This window comes from Musca autumnalis, unplaced genomic scaffold (genome assembly GCF_047663935.1).
Source record: "Musca autumnalis isolate F117 unplaced genomic scaffold, ASM4766393v1 scaffold_1, whole genome shotgun sequence".
Classification (NCBI taxonomy): Eukaryota; Metazoa; Arthropoda; class Insecta; order Diptera; family Muscidae; genus Musca; species Musca autumnalis.
Window position 1 is genome coordinate 69,634,902 of NW_027411644.1, and position 24,275 is coordinate 69,659,176.

General features: G+C 37.4%; 1 long non-coding RNA gene across 1 annotated transcript in view; it reads right to left on the reverse strand.

Annotated features, from left to right (window-relative positions):
- Positions 1 to 22,654, reverse strand: part of LOC141390600 (uncharacterized) — a 48,922-nt gene extending 26,268 nt beyond the window's left edge. The window contains exons 1-2 of the long non-coding RNA XR_012409415.1: positions 22,498 to 22,654; positions 21,737 to 22,150 (exon numbers count right to left, since the gene is read on the reverse strand). This is a non-coding gene — a long non-coding RNA (uncharacterized lncRNA). The remainder of the gene's footprint in view (positions 1 to 21,736; positions 22,151 to 22,497) is intronic.
- Between the last annotated feature and the right edge of the window lie 1,621 nt (positions 22,655 to 24,275).

A 24,275-nucleotide genomic window follows, 5' to 3' on the forward strand; every position in this document is an offset into this window, starting at 1 on the left:
GAGGGTCTACATTGTTTTGATGAAACTACCCTCAATTTGACTCTTGAAGTTCCCTGCAGCTATAAAACTTTTCCGCCAAAAAATTTAAAGATAGGTTGACTATTTGATATAGCCCCGTATGTGGAACCTTTCACCTCGCTGAACACAATTTTTTAGATTAGATTAGATAACACTGTGCAACAAAATGGAAATGGTGAAAGTCTGGGGCACGGAAAATTCCTCTTGGGGAAGAAAGGCCTTGGTGAGTATATTATGAACACCGAAGGACAGATCGGCCGTGAGTCGAACTTCCGCGTTATGGCGTGATGAAATTTTTGTTAGAGACCCTGTGGGCCATCAGGAATTAGCGTTATATCTTTGTTCACTGTTGCTTAAGTGCTCTACAAAAACAACAAACAAAGATATAATGCTAATTGATGATGGCTTACAGGGTCTCTTGCAAAAACTTCATCACGCCATAACGCTGAAGTTCGACTCACGGCGCATCTGTCCTTCGGGGTTTTTAATATACACACACCAACGGCTTTTATCTCCAAAAGGAATTATCTCTGCCCCAAAATTTGTGTTGACAATGAAATTTAAGCAATAGTGGGAGGCAGTAGTAGTCTATCCATTGTCGAAAAGTTGTTCCACCTAAAATTGTAAAAGGACGCTAATTATTAATTAAGACTATTTTATGGTGGAGGGTATAAAAAGTTCGGCCCGGCCGAACTTAACGACTATTTACTTGTTTTATTTACGAACCTGAACAGGAAAGAAAGATTTAAAATAATCGAATTTTGAGCTTGATGAACTGTTCCTAGAATCTGGAAATTTGGCCTTGAAGATGAAGTTGAGTGAATTGTATGTGTTCACAATTATTATTCTTTAGGACGAGAGCTACAATCTTGCCTCCACGAGTAATCTCAAATTCCAAGCGGTTTAGAAGAAATGTGCCTGACAAAATGATTTCTTTTGACATCAAAGCCTCAGGTCTTTGGGGACCATAAACGCGAAAGTTGAAGTGATAGGGAAAAACGCCGGGACACGTGTCTTCTTATTTTTGGTCTTCTATCACGCTGCGGTGTCAAAATATGGTTATTAATTTTCGTCGCATAGTGATGTTAGATGAAATTCGAAGGTGGAAGGAGTGCACCTTTCAATACCTCCCCCACAAAAGTTCGAAAATATTCGCTAACATGGTACTCTAAATATTGTCCAAACTCAGTTTAAAGAGCCCTATCTGTCGATATCCCCGCAAATTTTTGCGCTTTAATCCTATCCATATTGTTTTGAAAACCCCCCTAAATACGTACGTTTTTTGAAAAAAAAAAAATAAGTATTTCAATCCATACAAGCTGAGGGTATATCTCTGTCGGCAATGTCGACTGATACTTTTTTACTTGTTATATATAAAAACAACAAAAATTCTAGTATTCATCTCGCTTAGGAGGAGTGTAGTGAAGGGGAACTAGTGACAAAATACAACAACAGAAATGCAAAAGAAGAAAAACATATAAATTAATGACCCCACTAGCTGACAGAGGGTGTGAAAAGTGTGAATAAATAGCACTACAAATGGGCACATTATTTGTAGTTAATTAGTGTTCTTTGTTCAACAGCGGAGGATAATAATATTCGACGAGTTCGAGTGGCACATTCAACTGACCAACTGTTTTAATTTCAGTTTCGCTTTTACTTGCTAGACTCCAATGTACTATTTTTTTGCTTTTTCCTCACTCTCTCTGTCTCTATTTGCCTTTTTGCTTTCCATTTTTTTCTGTGACTAATAGGCTAATTAACACAAAGGATAATTATTCAAGTGTTGAAGGGAAATAAGTATAATGAATTCTTAAACAATATAAAAACAACAAGTAAAAAGCGTTAAGTTCGGCGGGCCGAACTTTTCATACCCTCCACCATAAAATATTCTGAACTAAAATGGAATAATTAGTTTTCATTCCTGTCCCCAACTTTAAGTGGGTACGTTAAAATGTCAGATAATGTACATAAAATGCTTCATTCGGGAGGCCCTTTTTATGGTGCCTACGTCTAACTATGTATGTTGACAATTTTTGGTGGGCTAGAAATTGGACGGTACCGTTATATAGGGGTTATAATAAAACATGGACCTATGTTGACAGTTTTTGTTGGGAGCCTTTAATGTCAAACAACTCCTTATTCGGTTAAAAATTTTAGCTAGAATCCTCAAAATACCTAAAATCGGTACATAACGTGGGAACTTCAAATGTCATTAACAGGTAGTTCGGAGGTATGTGGGCTATACGAAAATATGAACTTAAATGAACAATTTAGGTTGCAGAAATTTTGTTGGCTCTTAAATTTCATCCAAAAAATAAAGCTAAGGTATGGGAAATCGGGAGGTTCGTTTTGGGGCTATACCAAAACATGGACCTACGTTCGGTTAAACATTTTAAGTAAAATCCTCAAAGTACCGAAAATCGGGAAGTATCGTTATATTGGGGCTATGTTGAAAATTGTTGATACAAATGTGTGGTGACCACTACAACCTTCAAATGTCAAATTACTGCTAGTTCGGTTTAATATTGTAGCAAAAATCATCAAATTACTGAAAATCTGGAGGTACTTTTATATAGGGGCTTTATCAATACATCGACCTTTCTTGAAAATTTTTGGTGGAGAGGTGTGGTGACCACTAAGAACTTCAAATGTCAACTGTTCAAATTAAAGCTAATTCGATTAAAACTTTTAGGTAAAAATCTCAAAATACCGAAAATCGGGAGGTACCGTTATATGGGGCTATACCAAAACATGTACCTATGTTCATAATTTTTTCGGTCACTAGGAACCCTAAATGTCAAATTATAGCTTATTCGGTCTAGAAATGTGACTTAAAACGTCAAAATACCTGAAATCGGTAAGAACCCTAAATGTCAAATTATAGCTACATCGGTCTGAAAAAGTAGCTAAAAACGTCAAAATACCGTAAACCGGGGGATACCGTTATATGGGAGCTATACCAAAACGTGGACCGATATAGCCATCATCGAACTTGACCTGCCTGCAAACAAAAGACGAATTTTCCCAAAATTTCAGACTTAAAACATCAAAATATCTGAAATCGGGCGGTAGCGTTATATGTGGCCTATTCCAAAACATGGACATATGTCCACTAGTCTTGTTATATAAGTTTATTGACACTTAAGAACCCTAAATGTCAATTTATAGCTAAATCGGTCTGAAAATGTAGCTAAAAACGTCAAAATACCTTAAATCAGGGGTACCTTTATATGGGGGCTATACCAAAACGTAAACCTATGTCCACAACTTTTGTTATACAAGTTTACTGACACGTAAGAACCCTAAATGTCAAATTATAGCTAAATCGGTCTGAAAATGTAGCTAAAAACGTCAAAATACCGTAAATCGGGGGTACCGTTATATGGGGGCTATACCAAAACGTGGACCTATGTCCACAACTTTTGTTATATAAGTTTATTAACACTTAAAAACTCTAAATGTCAAATTATAGCTAAATCGGTCTGAAAATGTAGCTAAAACGTCAAAATACCGTAAATCGGGGGGTACCGGTATATGGGGGCTATACCAAAACGTGGACCTGTGTTCACAAGTTTTCTTATATAAGTTTATTGGCACTTAAGAACCCTATATGTCAAATTATAGCAAAATCGGCTTGAAAATGTAGCTAAAAACGTCAAAATACCGTAAATCGGGGGGTACCGTTATATGGGGGCTATACCAAATCGTAGACCTATGTCCACAACTTTAGTTATATAAGTTTATTGACACTTAAGAACCCTAAATGTAAACTTATAGCTACATCGGTCTGAAAATGTAGCTAAAAACGTCAAAATACCGTAAAGGGGGGTACCGTTATATGGGGGCTATACCAAAACGTGGACCTATGTGCACAACTTTTGTTATATAAGTTTATTAACACTTAAGAACCCTAATTGTCAAATTATAGCTAAATCGGTCTGAAAATGTAGCTAAAACGTCAAAATGCCGTAAATCGGGGGCTACCGTTATATGGGGGCTATACCAAAACGTGGACCTATGTCCACAACTTTAGTTATACAAGTTGATTGACACTTAAGAACCCTAAATGTCAAATTATAGCTACATCGGTCTGAAAATGTAGCTAAAAACGTCAAAATACCGTAAATCGGGGGGTACCGCTATATAGGGGCTATACCAAAACGTGGACCGATATAGCCCATCATCGAACTTGAACTGCCTGCAAACAAAAGACGCATTTTCCCAAAATTTCAGCGTCCTATCTCCATTTTTGTGGCTGCTAGAGTGAATACCACAGACGGAAGGACGGACGGACGGGCGTGCACAGATCGACTCAGAATTTTACCCTGATCAAGAATATATATACTTTATAGGGTCGCAAATGAGTATTTCAATGCGTTACAAACGGAAAAACAAACTTAATATACCCTCCATACTATGGTGGAGGGTATAAAAAATGAACAAAAAACTTTACTGCAATTTATATTGAATGCCATGAACCGCTAAAAGGCTTTGGCGGAAACCCGCATTGGTTTTGTTATTTTCTACCGGAACCTTAATTACATTTTGAAGAGGGAGTTCTTGTTGAGTACTATGTTGAAATTTAAATGCAAGTGGCTTCCTATGGATTTTGGCTCAAAGAAGGGCGAATAATGAGCAACGGCGTAAACCGAGTTTTGAGGCAAATTCATAATTTTGATAATAGAAGACGTATTAAGCTCTTAAATTGAAGAAGGAGAACTATAAAGCGTCCCATTGACATGGGAATAGTTTCTAATGACTGCATAACACTGTGCGTCATTTTTAGAGTCGTGGTTTATTAACCATATTCTGACACTGCAGCGTGACAGAAGACCAAAAATAAGAAGACACGTGCCTCGGCGTTTTTCTCTATCACTTCAACTTTCGTGGCCTGAGGCCTTGATGTCAAAAGGAATCAGTTTGTCAGGCACATATCTTCCAAAACGCTAAGAATTTGGGTTTACTCGTCGAAACAAAGTTGTAGCTCTCGTCTTAGAGAATAATAATTGTGAACACATAAAATCCAACCAACCCCATCTTTAAGGTCAAAATCGTCAAGGTCAAATTTCCTTTATAAATTTTTCTCGGATTTTAGTCTACAGATGTCAAGCCGATCAAAATCAAAGCAAACAACCAACTAGAAAAATGCACCTTAGATTTCTATAAACAACTTTCTAGAACATACGAACTCTGTGGAAACGGTTCTTAATGGCCAAAATAGCAAAATAAATGCGATTTTTATCCTCTCTTCTTGGTTCATGCTCCGCAGATACTAAACCGTTCAAAATTCAAAAAAATAATCAACAACCATCTGTAGACTAAAATCCGAGAAAAACCTATAAGGGAAATATGACCTTGACGATTTTGACTTTGAAGGTGTTATTGTTATTCTTTAAGACGAGAGCTACAACTCTGCATGCACGAGCAAACCCAAATTCTTAGCGGTTTAGAAGATATGTGCCTGACAAAATGATTTCTTTTGACATCAAGGCCTCAGGTCTTTGGGCATAAATGCAAAAGTTGAAATGGTAGGGAAAAACGCCGGAACACTTGTCTTCTTATTTTTGGTCTTTTATCACGCTGCGGTGTCAGAATATGGTTAATAATTTTCGTGTCGCATAGTGTAATTAATAGACAGCGGAATCCTATGCAAATGCACATATGGCTAGGATGGTCGTAGAGAAAAGATTTAGATTTCACTCGCATCATTGGTCGTTAAGCTCGTTGCTAACGAAAAACAAATAAAAAGTCATTAAGTTCGGCCGGGCCAAACTTTTTATACCCTCCACCATAAAATAGTCTTAATTAAAATGGAATAATTAGGGTCCTTTCACAATTTTAGGTGGAACCACTTTTCGACAATGGATAGACTCCAACTGCCTCCCACTATTGCTTAAATTACACTGTGAACACAAATGTTGGGCCAGAGATAATTATTTCTGGAGATGAAACCCCTAGGTGTGTGTATATTAAAAACCCCGAAGGACAGATGCGCCGTGAGTCGAACTTCCGCGGTATGGCGTGATGAAGTTTTTGCAAGAGACCCTGTAATCCGTCATGAATAAGCATTATATCTTTGTTTGTTGTTTTGTAGGGCACTTAAGCAACAGTGAACAAAGATATATCGCTAATTCCTGATGGCCCACAGGGTCTCTAACAAAAATTTCATCACGCCATAACGCTGAAGCCGACTCACGGCGGATCTGTCCTTGGGGTTCATAATATACTCACCAAGGCCTTTCTTCCCCAATAGGAATTTTCCGTGCCCCAGACTTTCACCTCCATTTTGTTGCACAGTGTTATCTAATCTAATCTAAAAAAATGTGTTCAGCTAGGTGAAATGTACCACCTACGGGGCTATATCAAAGGGTCAACCTATCTTTAAATTTTTTGGCGGAAAAGTTTTATAGCTGCAGGGAACTTCAAGAGTCAAATTGAGGGTAGTTTCATCAAAACAATGTAGGCCCTCAAAAATGGAACCATGTTGACGAATTTTAGTGAAGAAATTTCGTGACCACTGAAAATTCCCGAAAATCGGGAGGTACAGTTGTATGGGGGGATATACCAAAACATGGACCTATATTGACGATTATTTTTGAATAGACAAAATTGTAGCTAAAATTCTAAAAATACCGATCATTACAGCTAGTTCGGTTAAAAATTGCAGCTATAATTCTCAAAATACCGAAAATCGGGAGATACCGTTATATGGGGGCTATACCAAAACATGGACCTATGTTGACGATGTTTCGTTGGAGATGTTTTATGACCACTGAGAACTCCAAATGTCAAATTACAGCTATTTCGGTTAAAAACTGTAGCTAAAATTCACAAAATACCGAAAATCGTGAGGTACCTTTATGTGGGGGCTATACCAAAACAGGGACCTCTGTTGACGATGTTTGGTGGAGATGTTTCATGACCACTGAGAACCTCAAATCGCAAATTACAGCTAGTTCGGTTAAAAATTGTAGCTAAAATTCTCAAAATACCGAAAATCGGGAGGTACCGATATATGGGGGCTATTCCAAAACATGAACCTATGTTGACGATGTTTGGTGGAGATGTTTCATGACCACTGAGAACCTCAAATCTCAAATTGCAGATAGTTCGGTTACAAATTGTGGCTAAAACTCTCAAAATACCGAAAATCGCGAGGTACCGCTATATGGGGGCTATACCAAAACATGGACCTATGTTGACGATGTTTGGTGGATATATTTCATGACCACTGAGAACTTCAAATGGCAAATTACAGCTAGTTCGGTTAAAAATTGTAGCTAAAATTCTCAAAATACCGAAAATCGGGAGGTACCGATATATGAGGGCTATACCAAAACATGGACCTATGTTGACGATGTTTCGTGGATATTTTTCAGGACCACTGAGAACCTCAAATGTCAAATTGCAGATAGTTCGGTTAAAAATTGTGGCTAAAATTCTCAAAATACCGAAAGTCGGGAGGTACCGTTATATGGGGACTATACCAAAACATGGACCTATGCCCATATCCTTTGGGATATAAGTTTGTTGATCACTAGGAACCCTAAGTGCCAAATTATAGCTAATTAGGTTTGCAAATGTGGCGAAAAACGTCAAAATACCTCAAATCCGGAGGTACCGTTATATGGGGGCTATACCAAAGAGTGGACCGATATAGCCCATCTTCGAACTTGACCTGCCTATGGAAAAAAAACCCTCGGGTGCAAAATTTCAGCACTCAATCTCAATTATTGCGGACGCAAGAGTGATTACAACAGACGGACAGACGGACATGGCTAGATCGTCTAAGAATTTTATCCTGATCAAGAATATATATACTTTATAGGGTCGCAAATGATTAGTTCGATGTGTTACAAACGGAATGACAAACTTAATATACCCTCCATACTATGGTGGAGGGTATAAAAATGTGTTCAGCTAGGTGAAATGTACCACCTACGGGGCTATATCAAAGAGTCAAACTATCTTTAAATTTGTTGGCGGAAAAGTTTTATAGCTGCAGGGAACTTCAAGAGTCAAATTGAGGGTAGTTTCATCAAAACAATGTAGACCCTCAAAAATGGACCCATGTTGACGAATTTTAGTGAAGAAATTTCGTGACCACTGAAAATTCCAGAAAATCGGGAGGTACAGTTGTATGGGGGGATATACCAAAACATGGACCTATATTGACGATTATTTTTGAATAGACAAAATTGTAGCTAAAATTCCCAAAATACCGATCATTACAGCATTAAAAATTGTAGCTAAAATTCTCGAAATACCGAAAATCGGGAGGTACCGATATATGAGGGCTATACCAAAACATGGACCTATGTTGACGATGTTTCGTGGATATGTTTCAGGACCACTGAGAACCTCAAATGTCAAATTGCAGATAGTTCGGTAAAAAATTGCAGCTATAATTCTCAAAATACCGAAAATCGGGAGATACCGTTATATGGGGGCTATACCAAAACATGGACCTATGTTGACGATGTTTCGTTGGGGATGTTTCATGACCACTGAGAACCTCAAATGTCAAATTACAGCTAGTTCGGTTACAAATTGTAACTAAAATGCTCAAAATACCGAAAATCGGGAGGTGCGGTTATAAGGGGGCATACCAAAACATGAACCTATGTTGACGATGTTTGGTGGAGATGTTTCATGACCACTGAGAACCTCAAATGTCAAATTGCAGATAGTTCGGTTACAAATTGTGGCTAAAACTCTCAAAATACCGAAAATCGCGAGGTACAGATATATGGGGGCTATACCAAACCATGGACCTATGTTGACGATGTTTGGTGGATATATTTCATGACCACTGAGAACTTCAAATGGCAAATTACAGCTAGTTCGGTTAAAAATTTTAGCTAAAATTCTCAAAATACCGAAAATCGGGAGGTACCGATATATGGGGGCTATTCCAAAACATGAACCTATGTTGACGATGTTTGGTGGAGATGTTTCATGACCACTGAGAACCTCAAATCTCAAATTGCAGATAGTTCGGTTACAAATTGTGGCTAAAACTCTCAAAATACCGAAAATCGCGAGGTACCGCTATATGGGGGCTATACCAAAACATGGACCTATGTTGACGATGTTTGGTGGATATATTTCATGACCACTGAGAACTTCAAATGGCAAATTACGGCTAGTTCGGTTAAAAATTGTAGCTAAAATTCTCAAAATACCGAAAATCGGGAGGTACCGATATATGAGGGCTATACCAAAACATGGACCTATGTTGACGATGTTTCGTGGAGATGTTTCAGGACCACTGAGAACCTCAAATGTCAAATTGCAGATAGTTCGGTTAAAAATTGTGGCTAAAATTCTCAAAATGCCGAAAATCGGGAGGTACCTTTATATGGGGACTATACCAAAACATGGACCTATGCCCATATCCTTTGGAATATAAGTTTGTTGATCACTAGGAACCCTAAGTGCCAAATTATAGCTAATTCGGTTTGCAAATGTGGCGAAGAACGTCAAAATACCTCAAATCCGGAGGTACCGTTATATGGGGGCTATACCAAAGAGTGGACCGATATAGCCCATCTTCGAACTTGACCTGCCTATGGAAAAAAGACCCTAGGGTGCAAAATTTCAGCACTCAATCTCAATTATTGCGGACGCTAGTGATTACAACAGACGGACAGACGGACAGACGGACATGGCTAGATCGTCTTAGAATTTTATCCTGATCAAGAATATATATACTTTATAGGGTCGCAAATGATTAGTTCGATGTGTTACAAACGGAATGACAAACTTAATATACCCTCCATACTATGGTGGAGGGTATAATTAATTAAGAAACTCGTTTTATCACAAAATGAAACGAATTAGGCTCAGACATTTTTGCATATCGTACATATTTTGACAAATTTTGACTTATTTGCATAAATTGAGCATATGCAAAACCATATGCAAAATATATATACAAGTATTTATGGTCTAAATATCCCACCGAAATGGCTGAAATTTGGTATTAAGTCTTCGTTATGGGAATGAAACTTTACATCTGAAATTTGTCGATATAGGTCCCCGTCTTCATATAGCCCCCATAGAACAGTACCTCCGGATTTCTGGTATTTTGAAGGTTGTGGCCTCAATATCCCTCCGAAATGGCTGAAATTTGGTATTAAGTCTTCCTTGGGGGTAAAAAACTTTCCACCTAAAATTTTTCGGTTTAGGTTCAGGCCTTCGGAACAAATCTAGTTTAGTAAAAACTCTCCGATTTTTTTGAAATTTTTTCCAGAGGTAGGTATTTTTACGCTGATTACGGGAATATAAAATTTTCTTGGGGGACGGACCCGGTTACCCGGTTATTCGACCCGAAAGTCCGGGTACCCGGTACCCGATAGACCCGGTTCTACTGAACCGATTCTTACAAAATGGGTATCGTTGGAAAGCTTATGAAACTACCTATCCAACAAGTGGTCATATGGGTTCAGAAGTTATAACCAAAATACCTCTTTTTGGACCCGGGTTTTTCCATAAAACCCTCAAAAAGTCGAAAAAGGGCCCATTATGGGTGCTCAATTAATTCACGTAATTTTATAGCTCATACTTCAACCTTTCCAAAATGGTGCCATTTGTTATAATACCTTCACTGGGTCCAGAGTTTTTCTAAATTCATCACTTTTTTAAGTAAATTTTTTTCTAAGTAGCCGGCCTTCGGCCGGGGATTTAAGACTTTCTCCTATGGACAGGTTCAAATCTAGGGAATGGGAACAACATTTTCTTTTAAATTATAAATTTTCTCTAAGTAGCCGGCCTTCGGCCGGGGATTTAAGACTTTCTCCTATGGACAGGTTCAAATCTAGGGAATGGGAACAACATTTTCTTTTAAAGTATAAATTTTCTCTAAGTAGCCGGCCTTCGGCCGGGGATTTAAGACTTTCTCCTATGGACAGGTTCAAATCTAGGGAATGGGAACAACATTTTCTTCTAAATTTTAAATTTTTCTCTCATTCTAAGGTCAATATCTCTGGACCCAGTGAAGGTATTATAACAAATGGCACCATTTTGGAAAGGTTGAAGTATGAGCTATAAAATTACGTGAATTAATTGAGCACACATAATGGGCCCTTTTTCGACTTTTTGAGGGTTTTATGGAAAAACCCGGGTCCAAAAAGAGGTATTTTGGTTATAACTTCTGAACCCCTGGAGATAACCCCATCATATGACCACTTGTTGGATAGGTATTTTCATATTTCCAACGATACCCATTTTGTAAGAATCGGTTCAGTAGAACCGGGTCTATCGGGTACCGGGTACCCGGACTTTCGGGTCGAATAACCGGGTAACCGGGTCCGTCCCCCAAGAAAATTTTACATTCCCGTAATCAGCGTAAAAATATCTACCTATGGAAAAAATTTCGAAAAAATCGGAGAGTTTTTACTAAACTAGATTTAAGCCAGGCCTTCATATAGGCCCCATAGAACGATACTTCCCGATTTTCGGTATTTTGAAGGTTGTGGCTGTGGTTATACATTTCTCTATTTTATAGACTTTTCTGAAGAGAATTTTAAACAGAACAAGTACAAAAGTATCAGTCTGTGTGGATTGAAATATTTTTTCCCCAAAAAACCAATTTAGGCGGTTTTCAAAATTTGGGGCGTATGAACCGAACAAAAAAAATATGGATAGGATTAGCGCTCAAAAATTTGCGAGGATATCGATAGATAGTGCTTTTTCACCACCTAGCCTACGAAAAACATAATTTCGCTGCCACTAGGAAAACCTTCGGTAAAAATGTCCAACGGATCCTCGAACAGACACTTAACCACACAAAAATGTCGAACATTAAACATATAGGACCCAATTTTGAACATAAACTAAGTTTCGACAATATTTAGAGATCCAACATTTGAACCAAATCGGTTGCTACGTCAATGAGATATCGCACGTACCATTTTAGCGAATATTTTCGAATGTTTGTGGGAGAAGTAACGGAAGGAGTGGACCTATAAGCACCACATTTGAATTGTATCTAATATTCGAAGAAAGTGTGAACGAACGCAGTATTCGGTCCGAGCTCACCAGCCACTACAAATGTGCCATAGGGGTTTTTTACAACTTTCGGGCTGTTTTCTCAAAAAGTATGGACTTGACCTTGAAAAAACTTTTACTGTCGTAATTGAGGCAGCGAATGCAAGTTGCTTCAATAAAAATCAAAGTGATTCGAGAGCAGGTTTTAAAGTGAATTGATCCAAAATTTTGTATAGGAGGTACCCGAAGGAGTATTCAAACTTGATCTATATCTGGTAGATATATTAGGATGTGTAAAGTATGGACCAAATCGGTCACTCCCATCAAGAGTTATCGTGCGCACAATTTTTCCGAACATTTTCGAACTTTTGTGGGGGAGGTACCGGAAGGAGTGGACCGATATAACCCATTTTCGAACTTAAACTAAGTTTGGACAAAATATTATGAAAACCAAATTTTGGACCCAATCGGTTGATCTGTTCGAGAGTTATCGTGCTTTCCAACAACTGCTCACGCTGTCACAGGGGTTTTTAGCACCTTTCAGGCTATTTTCACCGGAAGTATGGACTTGTCCCAGATGAAACTTGTACGGTCGTATGGGGGACAGTGAATACAAGTTGCTACAATAAAAATCAAAGTGATCTGAGAGCAGGTCCTAAACTGAATTTTTCTGTAATTTTGTGTGAGAGGTACCCGAAGGAGTGGACCGATTGAGTCCATATAGGAACCTCATCTAAGTCTGGAAGAAATTTCACGATTTGCAAAGAATGTACCAAATTGGTTACTCCCTTCAAGAGTTATCGTTCTCACAATTTTTCCCGAAATTTTCAAACTTTTGTGGGGGAGGTGGACCGATAAACCCATCTTCGAACATAAACTAAGTTTGGACAAAATATTACGAAATCAAAATTTTGGACCGAATCGGTTGATCCGTTCGGATGTTTCGATTACAATTTAATCAGAAGCCCAGTCTCAAAATTTGATATGAATCGGACCAAAAATAGGGCTTGCATAAAATTCCGCTAAAGAATACCTTTTGCAGGAAGTCTTATGACGTCTTATATAGATATGACAACTTTATGATGTGTTCTGTAGATAGGAGGTCTTTATGAAGTTTTCCATAAATAGAACGCCTTTACTAGGTCCTTCATAGATTGAATACCTTTATGAGGTCTTCCACAGTTAAAATAACTTTAGAAGGTTTTCAATAGATAGAAGACCTTAATAAGGTCATCGGTACATAGAATACCTTTATGAGGTCTAAGTGACAGAAGACCTATATAAGATTTACAATATATACAAGAGGTATATCAGGTCTTTTACAGATAGACATTTAGATAACCTTACATTTATAGAAAAATTTTATGAGGATCTCCATTGATGAAAGACCTTAATGAGGTCATTAATAGGTAGAAGGCCTATATAAGGTTTTAAATAGATAGACTTGATAAGATCTTCAAAAGATAGAATAACTTTATGAGGTCCACAATAGACGGAAGAGGTTTATGAGGTCATTCACAGGTAGTATAACTTTGTGAGATCTTCCTCAGGTAGGATACCTCTATGAGGTCTTCTGTATATAGAAGAATTTTACGAGGTATCGAGAAAATACCTTTCGGAGACCTTTTGCAGATAGACCTTTATAAGTTCTTCAATTTGTAGAATAATATATTGAATATAGAATGCTTTGTGAGGTCTTCCATAGATAGAATTGATTTATAAGGTCTTTTACAAGTCTGAGTTTAGGAAATGCTCAAAATTTTTACTTATATTCGCACGTTACATCATTATTATATACATATCGCTAATTTACTCAACGAGCGGCATTACTCAAAAATGCGTTTTCTGAGTTAGCAATTTCTATCTCTAAAAATCGACGAGTTACAGCTCGTTTACTACGAGTTTGGTATAATTCAACACAAAAGTTTATTGAGTTTATGAAGCACTAAAACAGTTCAAATCATGCTTGATCTTGCAGAAATTTATCACTGATATCTGGCAAGCTGTTTGCAAAATATGGTCCAATTAGTTATTGTAGTTTTTGTGTAATAATCTTTTAAGTTGGTAAGTCAAATTTCAATCGCCAAATTAAAACGCGGTTTTCTCGAAACTGGATTTTTGAGATGTGTCACTCTTTGAGTAAATAAGCGATATGTTAAAGATGAAGCTGCAGCTTCGGAGTCTTCTAGTTTACGACTTTCTTTCAATATCTTGAGTACTTCCGCATGCATGTATCCTACTCGTGGTCTTATAATTATGGCATACATTTGAATCCTCTTTGGAATGTATCTATTTTTGCTCTTGTCTGAGTGCTTAATCCATCTCTCGATTGGAGAGAATCGTCCGGTGAATCTGAAAATTCATTCCTTAACATCTGAAGAAATATTTCACACAATACGCATTCATTCATGAGCATTCCAAACATTATAAATCTAAATAGGATTCCGTCCTCAGCATCTGCGGATATATTCTGCAGCATCTGAGAATTCATTACTCAATATCTAAGTATTCTTATTTCGGCAACTGATAATTCATCCCTGAGCATTTTAGGATTCGTTTTTAAGAATCATAATTTGAAAACTCTTTCTTTACTATTTGAGGAATCCTTCCACAGCAACTGAGAGGTAGAGCATTTTTTTAGAACCGTAGGATACATTTTTCAAAATTTGAGGGTCTAATCGCAGATTTTGAGAATTCATACATTCAGTACAGGAGCATTTTTTGGGTGCCACCGTGGCGCAATGATATGCACAGCCGCCTTGCATGCTAAAGGTCGTGGGTTCGATTCTCAGGCCTGACAACATAACATTTTCAACGGTGGCAAAATAGCCCTCAGTGATGTTGGCGACATTTCCTGACTATTTCAGATATGTAATACTTCTCTACAAGTGGGGAATCTGAAAAATCACATCTCTACAACACCTGAAGGAATCATATCTGAACATCTGAGAGGTAGGGGAATTTATTTCTACGAATTGAATTACACATTTTTCAAAATTTGAGTGTGGATTCTTAGCAGCATAGCAGGATTTATTCCTAGACCATGAGAAGTGGTTCATTAAAAATCTGAGAATTCAAGGAAATGTTGCAAAAGGTACTCATTGTAGTCCTGTTTACAGCGATAAAGAGTTCATCCTGGTAAGACTATGCTTCCTGATCCTCGAACGGATCTACCGATTCGGTCTAAAATGTGGCCTTCGTAATACTTTGTGCAAACTTAGTTTAAGTTTGAAGATAAGCCATATCGTTTCACTCCTTCAGGTACCTCCCCCACAAAAGTTCAAAAATGTTCGGACGATAATACGCACTATAACTCTTGATGGGAGTGACCGATTTGGTCCATGCTTTGCACATCCTAATATATCTACCAGATATAAATGAGGTTCGAATATGGACTATTTTTCTCTATTCCTTCGGGTACCTCCCACACAAAATTTTGGATAAATTCACTTTAAGACCGGCTCTTGAATCACATTGATTTTTGTTGAAGCAACTTGCATTCGCTGTCTCAATTACGGCAGTAAAATTCTGTTCTGGAGCAAGTCTATACTTCTTGAGAAAACAGTCCGAAATTTGTAAAAAACCCCTATGGCTTCAAATGTAGTGGCTCGAACCGAATACTGCGTTCGTCCACACTTTGGATATCGTAATATTTCTTCGAATATTAGATGAAATTCGAAGGTGGTGCTTATAGGTCCACCACTCCTTCCGGTATCTCCTTCACAAAAGTTCGAAAATATTCGCAATATCTCACAAACGGAACAACTGATTTAGTCCAACCTTTGGATATCGAAATATTTAGTCCAAACTTTGTTCATGTTCAAAATTGAGCCCTATCGGTCCAATGCTTGGGGTACCAACCACACAAATGTTCAACATGTTTGTTTGGTAAGGATCCGTTCGAGAATCCTTTGGATATTTTTACCGGGGGTGTCCTAGTGACCCTGTTTTTTGTAGGTTCATACGCCCAAAATGTTGAAAACCCCCTTAATACATAAGTTTTTTTTTTTTTTTTTGAAAAAAGTATTTCAGCCCACACAGGCTGTCGAAAAAGCCGACTGATGCTTTTTTACTTGTTTTTTTTCTATCCCTATTATAATTTTTTGCAACTGCTTAGAATGAACACAGTGCATAATAGATCTCCGAGAGGATTGGCTGTTGATCTGGTGGCCTCGGATAATTAATCAAAACAAGTAAAAAGTCGTTAAGTTCGGACGGGCCAAACTTTTTATACCCTCCTCCATAAAATAGTCTTCATTAAAATGGAATAATTAGAGTCCTTTCACAATTTTAGGTGGAACAACTTTTCGACAATGGATAGACTCCTACTGCCTCCCTCTATTGCTTAAATTACACTGTGAACACAAATGTTGGGGCAGAGATAATTCCTTTTGGAGATGAAAGCACTTGGTGTGTGTATATTAAAACCCCCGAAGGACAGATGCGCCGTGAGTCGAACTTCCGCGTTATGGCGTGATGAAGTTTTTGCAAGAGACCCTATGTTGACGATGTTTCGTTGGAGATGTTTTATGACCACTGAGAACCTCAAATGGCAAATTACAGCTAGTTCGGTTAAAAATTGTAGCTAAAATTCTCAAAATACCGAAAACCGGGAGGTACCGATATATGGGGGCTAACCAAAACATGGACCTATGTTGACGATGTTTCGTGGAGATGTTTCATGATCACTGAGAACCTCAAATGGCAAATTACAGCTAGTTCGGTTAAAAATTGTAGCTAAAATTCTCAAAATGCCGAAACTCGGGAGGTACCCTTATATGGGGGCTATACCAAAACATGGACCTATGTTGACGATGTTTGGTGGAGATGTTTCGTGACCACTGAGAACCTCAAATGGCAAATTACAGCTAGTTCGGTTAAAAATTGTAGCTAAAATTCTCAAAATACCGAAAACCGGGAGGTACCGATATATGGGGGCTAACCAAAACATGGACCTATGTTGACGATGTTTCGTGGAGATGTTTCATGACCACTGAGAACCTCAAATGTCAAATTACAGTTAGTTCGGTTAAAAATTGTAACTAAAATGCTCAAAATACCGAAAATCGGGAGGTACGTTTATAAGGGGGCCATACCAAAACATGGAGCTATGTTGACGATGTTTGGTGAAGATGTTTCATGACCAGTGAGAACCTCAAATGTCAAATTGCAGATAGTTCGGTTACAAATTGTGGCTAAAATTCTCAAAATACCGAAGATCGGGAGGTACCGTTATATGGGGGCTATACCAAAACATGGACCTATGTTGACGATTTTTCGTTGGAAATGTTTTATTACCACTGAGAACTTCAAATGTCAAATTACAGCTATTTCGGTTAAAAACTGTGGCTAAAATTCTCAAAATACCGAAAATCGGGAGGTACCGTTATATGGGGGCTATACCAAAACATGGACCTATGTTGACGATGTTTGGTGAAGATGTTTCATGACCACTGAGAACCTCAAACGTCAAATTGCAGATAGTTCGGTTACAAATTGTGGCTAAAATTCTCAAAATACCGAAAATCGGGAGGTACCGTTATATGTGGGCTATACCAAAACATGGACCTATGTTGACGATGTTTCGTGGAGATGTTTCATGACCACTGAGAACCTCAAATGTCAAATTACAGCTAGTTCGGTTAAAAATTGTAACTAAAATGCTCAAAATACCGAAAATCGGGAGGTACGTTTATAAGGGGGCCATACCAAAACATGGACCTATGTTGACGATGTTTGGTGAAGATGTTTCATGACCATTGAGAACCTCAAATGTCAAATTGCAGATAGTTCGGTTACAAATTGTGGCTAAAATGCTCAAAATACCGAAAATCGGGAGGTACCGTTATATGGGGGCTATACCAAAACATGGACCTATGTTGACGATGTTTCGTGGAGATGTTTCATGACCACTGAGAACCTCAAATGTCAAATTACAGTTAGTTCGGTTAAAAATTGTAACTAAAATGCTCAAAATACCGAAAATCGGGAGGTACGTTTATAAGGGGGCCATACCAAAACATGGAGCTATGTTGACGATGTTTGGTGAAGATGTTTCATGACCAGTGAGAACCTCAAATGTCAAATTGCAGATAGTTCGGTTACAAATTGTGGCTAAAATTCTCAAAATACCGAAGATCGGGAGGTACCGTTATATGGGGGCTATACCAAAACATGGACCTATGTTGACGATTTTTCGTTGGAAATGTTTTATTACCACTGAGAACTTCAAATGTCAAATTACAGCTATTTCGGTTAAAAACTGTGGCTAAAATTCTCAAAATACCGAAAATCGGGAGGTACCGTTATATGGGGGCTATACCAAAACATGGACCTATGTTGACGATGTTTGGTGAAGATGTTTCATGACCACTGAGAACCTCAAACGTCAAATTGCAGATAGTTCGGTTACAAATTGTGGCTAAAATTCTCAAAATACCGAAAATCGGGAGGTACCGTTATATGTGGGCTATACCAAAACATGGACCTATGTTGACGATGTTTCGTGGAGATGTTTCATGACCACTGAGAACCTCAAATGTCAAATTACAGCTAGTTCGGTTAAAAATTGTAACTAAAATGCTCAAAATACCGAAAATCGGGAGGTACGTTTATAAGGGGGCCATACCAAAACATGGACCTATGTTGACGATGTTTGGTGAAGATGTTTCATGACCATTGAGAACCTCAAATGTCAAATTGCAGATAGTTCGGTTACAAATTGTGGCTAAAATGCTCAAAATACCGAAAATCGGGAGGTACCGTTATATGGGGGCTATACCAAAACATGGACCTATGTTGACGATGTTTGATATTTCCTAACCACTGAGAACCTTAAATGCTTAATTACAGCTAGTTCGGTTAAAAATTGTAACCAAAATTCTCAAAATACCAAAAATCGGGAGGTACCGATATATGGGGGCTATACCAAAACATGGACCTATGTTGACGATGTTTCGTGGAGATGTTTCATGACCACTGAGAACCTCAAATGTCAAATTGCAGATAGTTCGGTTGAAAATTGTGGCTAAAATTCTCAAAATACCGAAAATCGGAAGGTACCGTTATATGGGGACTATACCAAAACATGGACCTATGCCCATATCCTTTGTTGTTTGTTTGTTGATCACTAGGAACCCTAAGTACCAAATTATAGCTAATTCGGTCTGCAAATGTGGCGAAGAACGCCAAAATACCTCGAATTCGGAGGTACCGTTATATGGGGGCTATACCAAAGAGTGGACCGATATAGCCCATCTTCGAACTTGACCTGCCTGTAGAAAAAAGACCCTCAGGTGCAAAATTTCAGCACTCTATCTCAATTATTGCGGACGCTAGAGTGATTACAACAGACGGACAGTCGGACATGGCTAGATCGTCTTAGAATTTTATCCTGATCAAGAATATATATACTTTATAGGGTCGCAAATGATTAGTTCGATGTGTTACAAACGGAATGACAAACTTAATATACCCTCCATACTATGGTGGAGGGTATAAAAATTAACTCTTATGACTTCTATACTTTCTAAGGACAAAGACAATGATCCCCCATTTAAATTAGATGATTAATTAACCTGAATAAAGTTCAGAGAGAATCTTTTTTATTACATGTTACTGTGAAATTCCTTATGAAAATTCTCAAGTGGAAAAATTTATTCAGGCTTTTTATACCCCCCACCATAGTATGGAGGGTATATTAAATTTGTTTTTCCGTTTGTAACGCATTGAAGTAATCATTTGCGACCCTATAAAGTATATATATTCTTGATCAGGGTAACATGTCCGTCCGTCCGTCTGTGGTAATCACTCTAGCATCCACAAAAATGGAGATACGATGCTGAAATGGGAACATGTGTCTTTTGTTTGCAAGCAGGTCAAGTTCGATGATGGGCTATATCGGTCCGATTTCAGGTATTTTGACGTTTTTAAACACATTTTCACACTGAATTAGCTACAATTTTACATTTAGGGTTCCTAGTGATCATAAAACGTATATTGCAAAAATTATGAACATAAGTCCATGTTTTGGTATCGCCCCCGATTTTCGGTGTTTTGAGGATTCTAACTACAATTTCTAATCGAACTAGCTGCAATTTGACAATGGAGATGCACAGTGGACTGAACTACCTGTAATTCGAAACTTGAAGTTCCCAATAGCCTCAAAATGTCTACCCAAAAAGTTTTAACCTGGTCCATGTTTTGATATAACCATCATATAACGGTACCTTCTGATGTTAGGTATTTTGAATATATTAGCTACATTTTTTAACTGAACTACTTGTAATTTGACAATTGAGTTTCCCAGTGGTCAAAAAACTTCCCATTAAATTGTAACATCAACTCCCGATTTCATGTTTTTTTTTTAAGATTTTAGCTGCATTTTTGATCGAACTACCTGTAATTTGACATATGGAGTACTCAGGTCCACGTTTAGTATAGCTCCCATAAAACGCAACCTTCCTATTTTAGGTATTTTGAAGTTAGATTTTTTGCCGAACCACCTGCAATTTATCTTTTGAGGTTCCCAATGGTCTTTATCTACATATTCGGGCAAGATTGAATTCCGTTGGCAATTATGATTCCCTTCCAACAAAATTTGAAGGAAGGGGTTCCATGCGATGACGTGATTTCATGGCATCTTTTGCATTGGTTCAAACGAAGTCGTGAAAGATCCGATTTTTTCATTGGCATTTAAATCAATGCAAAGGAGGTCGTGAAAGATCCGATCTTTTCATCAGCATTTGAACCCATAAAAAGGAAGTCGTGAACGATCCGATCTTTTTATCAACATTTGAACCCATGCCATTGATCCAATAGAGATGAATTTTGTGTTTATATTTTTTTAGACATTTTTTAAAATATTAGATTAAATATTTGAAATATGCTTGATGTTGTCGGAGACACGAAATCACAACCAACGTTGTTAAAATTCTCGTCGTAATGATAATGTCATTGCAAAGGATTGGTGAAAATGGCATACCAAAGCATTAGTGGAAATGACATGCCAAAGCATTGGTGAAAATGACATGTCAAAGCATTGGTCTAAATGACATGCTTTGGATCCAAAAATGAATAGCATCTTTTGGGGTCCACGCTCATATAAAATTGATCGATGAAGATGCTAAAAAGATGACATGCCAGATCACTTGCACCCATGATTGAATGGCATCGAACATTTTGCTGGGCTGTGGTTAAAAACTTATCCATACAAAATTGTGGACATTGGTCCGGACGAACTTAATAACTTTCTTCTTCTTTGATAAATTGATAATTTATTAATATCTTTAATTTTTGAATTCTTGAAAAAATGATTATTCGATGAACCCCCACAAATCAGCAGCAAAGACAACCACAAGAACAACAACAAAAGACTTTATAAAAACCGCGAATTAGCCAACAGACCACAACAAAAGGTGTGTTGGTTGTGCTCTGTTCCAAATGAACATACAGAAATGGCGAAGTAGACAGACAAATAGGCGGGTTCGCGTCGTTTGTCGTTCTTATGCTGTCGCTTTTTTGCGTTGTTGTTTGCCTTAACTGATTCTCTCAGCGAAGCTTTATTTGTATTTGGCGAATATGTTTTTTGCGATGATGAATCTTATACTTGTTTCTGGGAGAGGTGCGGTGAGGGGGGGGTGGAAGATATTGGCAAATTGAAGGTACTTTAATTTATTGCCCGATGGATGTTGAATGTTTATGCCGGTTTATTATTGCCGCTTACCACTTGGTGTTCGATTCTGGAGATAAAATAAATCAAAAATTCCAATCCACGTCCCCTTTGCAATGCTTTCCAAGTTATTACAAAGTTGAAAATGTGTTGTTGTTTTTTCTGCTTCTTGTTTTTTCGTTAACTGTTGATTTTGTTGATGAGCGTGGTGCAACAGAGCGGGAGGTATTATACGCTTTGATAAACTTTTATTATCCTTCATATTTTGTTGTCGCTGTAAAACAATATTTGTTTTTATGTTGATTTTGTTGAAAATCGCATAATTCAAAGTGGAAGCAGAAGACGCACGATGTCGATTATTTAAAAAGCGCTCCTGCGATTTTTTTTTTTATTTTTCTCATCTGTGAACATTGTAGTTTCAGAATCCGCAAAAACATCCCAGGTGTAAGCACCTTCCATTTAAAGTTGCTTCAAGAGCACCGTGTTTTGTGGTTATCAGTAGGCCTATTCTGTAACTTTTATCGATTGAAAAGTTGTTAAAATTTCTTTTGTTTTTGTAACAAGTACAAAAAAAAAAAAAACAAATGAAATTGTTGTAAAATAAATAATGAGTGAAGTTGTTAAAAAGTTACAGAATAGGCCTACTGAATTTGTGTGTTTTGTATTTATTTAAATTTCCTTTCACCATGGGATTTTTTTTCAGCACAATAGGAATTGATATTTTGTAATTTTTTTAATATCTTTCAAATTTTTAATATTCTTTCTTTTTATTTTTCGAAACGTTTTTCCACAATTTGCAATTATTTTTTTCAAACCTTTTATCTTTCTTAACTGCTTTTTTAATTATTTTTCCATTAATTTAATTTCTTTCATAGAATTTTATGTCGTTGTCGTCGTATTCCCATTATTTATTTTTTATCCGCACATCTTCGCTTAATTGTTTATACACGATTTTATTACCGCCGTCACACAACTAAGCCAGAGACCGGTTATAAACAAACTGATTGGATTGGAGTTTTGTTGTCCCAGTGTTCAACAAAAAGTTTGGGGGAAAAGGAAATCACGAACGAACACACATTCAACGACAGACACACACAGATACTCGCAACCATCGATTCAGAATTGTTGTCGTCCTCGTTCGCTGTTGTTTGATGCCAATCTAATGAATAGTTTCGTAACAGCTGCGAACCCAAGCAACTAACTCAATGGGGGACACCAACAGGGTTGCCGCGATATATCCGGTAGTAGGTATTCAAAATCGAAGTCATACATTGATGGTGGCAGTTTTGAGTGGAAAAAATCATTATAAATATAAATAAGTAAAAAACGTTAAATTTGGATGCACACTCCACTATGTGGAAAATCCAGTAAATTAATACCTAAACTGTTTTGAAGTTAATTGCCTAAAACCTTTCCCACTTACTCTTAACCTTTGCAACCCTCCTACTATAATATTTGAAATGTTTTATTTTGTTTTTCTATGGCCCTGTTATTAATTTTGTAGTTATACCCTATACCACAATGTGGAAAAGGGTATTATAAGTTTGTTTTGGTAAAAATTCATGTAACACCGCGAAATATTCGTCGGAGACCCCCAATGTGGTATACCAATCTTCATATCTCGACGAGATAAAGCGATTTTGAGATGTGTGTCCGTCCGTCAGTCCGTCCGTCCGTCTGTCCATTATATATTGTAAACACGCTCCAGGCCGCAATTATGGACCGATCATCACGAAATTTTGTATGGAGGTCGGGTTCAGATCAGAATAGATCCCTATTCTTATTGGTGGTTATCGTGAAATATTTAGCGGGTGAAATGGACCCAAAACATAATATTTATCCAATTTTCTAGCGGCTCTGTAGGTCTCAATAATAGTCCGATCAACGCGTAATTTTAAATAAGGTAAGAGTATATCACAAAGGAGAAGCTTGCAATTTGAGATGGCGATAGGATAATATTTAGAGGGTTAAATGGACCAAAACTTTTGTGTGAAAATTGTGAAAATTTTTAATATACAGCTTAAATCTTAATTCCTGGAAGTGACATTCCGGACAAGTGAGATATACTTGAAAGTGGAACGCTTGACCTTTCAATTGATGCCAATTATATTGGTGGGCATGATCAGATAACAGAGTTACAGCCTAATATATTCCGTTATTTGTTTGTAGTGTAATAATAAACTCGCTAGAAGTCGCAATTATACATCAATAGTCACGAAGTTTTGCACCGGGTAAGAGTATAGGTCGAAAAAGATGCCTACAATTTTGAATGATGATCTGATATTCTTTAGCGGGTGAAATGGACCATTACTTTTGTAAGAAATATAAAAATTTTATTTTTGGTCGATATTTTAATTCCTTGAGGACATATATATTTCGCAAAGTAGCCTACATATGGGAAAAAACTACTGACCTATCCTCTTATGTAATTTGCAATAAAGTGTTTGCTAGATAACGGGCCTACTGCCTAATATATAATGGGTTCTGTGTAGAGAACCACATTTTTATCCCATGCTACATATTGTCTCTCCAAAAGTTTATGTAACAACACGAAATATTCGTCCTAGACCCCATATTTGGTTGCCAAAATTCA